Genomic DNA, 4,507 nt, shown 5'->3' with positions numbered 1-4,507 from the left:
TCTCTTTATTCGGAATAATCTAGGGGTTGGTTTCTATGGCATCCATTACATCTCTCCAGTTGTGCCGCTGAGTAGGTTTCCTTTGGGACAGGGGACCTACCTCAATCACATCCTGATGTAGGAAGAGTAGAGCACAGGTTAGGTGGTGACTGCTGCATGACTTAGTGACTTCACAGGCAGGACCAAGGCTAAACATGCATAAATTGCTCTTGAACTTGTAGCCTCTGAAGATGGTGTCTGGCTATTAGACCTCATGACTTCTCATCCTTATTAGTTGGTTCTGACTCTTTACTGAGATGGGGAGGGGACAAAGGTCAACATTTCTTTCTAGGTCTCAACTTCCATAATATATCTGTAGAAAATACAAGCAAATATTCAAAGCCACGAAAGCCCAGCTTTGAGCCATTGATCTTCCTGATTATTGTAGCTATTAATTCTTATTATTTGAATTTTATTTTTAAAATGTATAACTTCCTTCATCAAGAAAACTTGAGGTGACATACAAAAATAGTTGGACTACAAATATTATAAAAATAGGAAGAAATTGGGTCAAAGGGAATATGGTTAGAAAAAATAAGTTAGATCAAGGGTAAAGTTAGCATATGGAAATGCATACCATAAACATGAGCTAAAGGTCAAAGGTGAGCTGCCCACTTGGTTTTGAGCTTATAGCAGCCATGCAAAGAGGGAAATATTATATAATGCTAAATGATGATAGCAAATGGCTGACATTTATTGAGTATTACTATGTAGTGTCAAAGGCAAGCAAAGCCAGATGCTAAAGTGGTCAGCACTGGTCTTAATCAGTAATATACTATCGCAATGGGGAAAAGAGGCCAGCACGAACTGAGTTTAGCATCCTTTTGTGCGGAGGTGACTGGATGTTTTAATGGGAGAGTGAGGGGGTGAGGGGTGAGTGGAGGCTCAGTAGAGTCAGGGACGTGAAACATTATAAAAAGCAGGAGGGGGTTGGTCCCTGTGAGACCCATCTGGGTTTCTAACTGGGACTGATTCAAGTTAAGCCCCTCCCCTCCCACAGAGGCTGGGAGACAGGGCGCTGTCTTCAGATGGCGGCTGGAACAAACAGTAAATTCTTTTAGCAGCCTTGAGTGTTCTCAGGCCGGCACTTTAAGGAGGTTAGGGTCAGCCCAGGCTATGCAGACTTGAGCTGTTAGAAACTGCGTTAATATTTTGTTCAAGTTTTTGAGGCCAGTGTTGAAGCCTAGTAGATGAGAGGGCACAGAGGGGTCTGGCTAGAATTTGGTCAAGAAGAGAGTCTTTGTCAGAAGCAGGCATGGTTCTAAATTCTTTACAGGTACTATCTCATTTATTTTCACAAAATTATGTGAGATGGGTGATACTATTGTCCCCATTTTACAGTTGAGAAAAGTGAGGTGCAGAAATATTATCCAACATAATTTTATGATTCTAGGCTCTTGGTTCAAGGTCTGTAAAGGATCAGCTATTCCCAGAAAACAAACAGAAAGTGAAAAATTTTCCAAATGTTTTCTTTCCTTCTCTGTTCATGTTTACGTGTTATTTCCAGGTAGAGGGCAAGACACAGCACATTTTTCATCTTCCTAATGCAGCTTCTAAAATTCCTCCCCAAATGCCCAAGGCCCTTCCCCTTCAGCAGATAGATGGGGAGGGTTTGCCTAACAAGATGAGTACAATCCAAATAGAGCTGGGGGATTTTCAACGTATGCATGAAAATTCTTGACTATTCCTTTGTGTTCTACATTTTTCCTAAGATTTGCATCGTGTGTCCTTTAGACGGAGCCTCTGAAGGCTTTGCCTCTCTGTGCCTGAGACCAGCTCCCACTGGCTGTTAGCCCTGCGGGCTGCAGCCTGATCTGAAAATTCAACACTGAGTTAGATCAGTGCTCCGTGTCCCACATCCGAGGAGGTGTGGGTGTTGAGGGGATCTGAGAAGCAGCTTTGAAGGACGAGGGCGATGTTTACTGAAGATTCTGGGGCCTCCCTTCCTCTCTGTGTGTCTCTCCTATGCCCAAGGCGAGCCTCACGTTTCTGCCATCACTGTGTATGGGGCTGTGGACAGGGGATGGAGGCTCTTTTCCTGAAGGTGCTACAGCAGTGTATGTGCTCCCTGGGCTTGGCGTATGTCAGGTAAGGGTCTGGTATGTGGCTCTGTCCCCCTCAAGATGTCACTAGAGGGGACTTCCCTGGCGGTCCAGTGGTTAAGACTTCGCCTTCTAATGCAGAGGGTGTGGGTTCGATCCCTGGTCTGAGAGCTAAGATACCACATGCCTCGCGGCCAAAAAACCAAAACATAAAACAGAAGCAATACTGTAACAATTCAATAAAGGCTTTAAAAACGGTCCACATCAAAAAAGTCTTAAAAAAAAAAGAAGAAGTCACTAGGGGAGGAGTGTGAGTTTATTTGAGTGAATGAGTCCCCTCCCACCACTCTGCACCAGAGAGAAAACTTCTTCTAAGGATGGAGAGTGCTGGGGGGCAGGGAAGCAGCCGCAGCTCTACTCTCTGAAGTCAGGAAGCCAAAGTGTTGCAGGGAGACCCAGGCCACATGGATGAATTTCCTCTCCGCTCCCCCGAGCCTGGGGCAGGGAGGATGAGGAAAGGCACTCCCAGTCCTGGGCTGGGCGCTCCCTTCCTGTGGCACTGAAGGTCTTCATGGGACCACAAGTCAAATGCATGGACTGAAATCAGACCAGGCCCAGACCACAGAGGAAGCTAAAGAAGGAGCTGGAAGGAAGAAAGCGAGGTGGAAAAGCTGAGGGACGGGGCAGGGCACAGAGGGAGGACGGCTCAACTTCCGCCTGAAGAAGTGAGTCTAACCGGCCTCAGCAGCACTTGCTAGGGGGCCTGGGGCTGATGGGTTGTGTGTTGGGAGTAGGGTGTCGTGTGTGTGTGTGCGTGTGAGTGTGTGTGTGTGTGTGTGGTCAGCAAGTATGAACTTGACAGTGGTTCACCCAGTTAGCCCCTCACCCAACTCCAACTGCTAGGGACCAAGACAGCCGAACTTCTCTTTACGAGTAACACAGAAAAGAGGGTCCAGAATCACAAATCCCCAAGTGCAAATCCATATGGCACAGGGGAAGACCCTGACATTCTAGACTCATATATTCTCCATGTAGCTGAAAAGGGTCTTCTATATTGCCTTTGATGAAACCACTTAGCAAAGCAGGTAAACTCAATTTTAGGAAGGATTTTTTTCCCCTACATAGTCCCCTATCTTAACCTTTGATTGCCAGCCTGCATTCAGACTCCAAGAGTCAGTAGCTTGGGGTCCGGGGTTTCTCCTACCTGGAGAGGGGGGCGGTATCAGCCTATCAGGAGGTGGCCAGTGCCTGGAGGGCCCACCCACTTACCTCCTCCCTCCCCCTGTAAGGTCTCTTCCTCTCCTGGGGGTTGCCAGCTGCTTCTGAGAAGCCTTTGGTCCAATCAGAGGCCACCTCAGCTTACACTGCTGCCAATAAGCACGCAGAGTTTTCCACTCCACAGTCATCTGTCCCTCCCCCACCATGAACAAAGGAAAAGGCACACGTACACACATGTTATTAAAATGAACTGTTTATATATCTCAGTTGAGTCAATACATTATAATGTATTAAAATGGAAAGGTACAAAATTGAAATAAATACTTTCTGATTCATGTATAAATCTTTTTTTTTTTTTTTTGTCAAGATGACTTTTATCGTCAGTACATGTCACAAGAAAACATTTAAAATGACACTGAAACAATCATTTAAATCATGGTGCATGGAGGAAAAAGGTAAAGAAAACAACTTTTGGCTTGTTTTGGCATGAGACCTTGATACAATTTGGGTTCCCCAAAACCATGTGAAGGGTGATAAAATAGAAATGCTCAAAACCGACTTAAAAAAATAAACAGGCTTTACAAAAACCCTCTTTGTGATGAACCCGGCCACTTCTCTGCATGGTCTGCACTTAACAGTAGATACATTCAGTATTGTCCACGGGAAGACAGCAACTGCCTTTCGTTTTAAAGAGCTTGGTGGAGAGGCTGAAGGAGTTTGCTGAGCTGAAGGTGGGCAGGATGTACAGGAGAACGGAAAGTCTGGACGGTCTTCAGGAACGCCTCTGAGAATGAGGGGTGTGGAGGGTCTCTGGAGCAAGAGTTGGCGCTGAGAGCGTGACAAGTCCAGATCTGAAGCAAAGTAAGTGGGCAGGATGGAAACAGTGGCTGGTAGTGAGAGTGGGGCGGGGTGGTCTCCCCACCTGAGCAGTTCTGGGTTTGCCCTCAGCCTGGGAACGTTTCTGTCTCAGCAAGGGGCTAACCCAGCGCTCTGGGGACAGGGCTGGGACTCTTTTCAGGCACAGCAGCATGGGGGAGACGGGGACAGGTGTGGGGCTTGCATGAATGCCACGGAAGGGGCTTCCTCCTCTGGTTCCCGTCGTTAGGTGGCTGTTAAGGCAATAAGGACTTTAGCAGACTAGACGTTAAGGGCAGCTAAATTCAGCCAGATTGAAGGCAAACAAAAGGTAAGAAGGAGTCCCTTTCTCC

The sequence above is a fragment of the Balaenoptera musculus genome, chromosome 6, assembly GCF_009873245.2.
Source record: "Balaenoptera musculus isolate JJ_BM4_2016_0621 chromosome 6, mBalMus1.pri.v3, whole genome shotgun sequence".
Taxonomy (NCBI): Eukaryota; Metazoa; Chordata; class Mammalia; order Artiodactyla; family Balaenopteridae; genus Balaenoptera; species Balaenoptera musculus.
The sequence above is the reverse complement of the archived record's forward strand: the minus strand, read 5'-3'. Positions refer to the sequence as shown.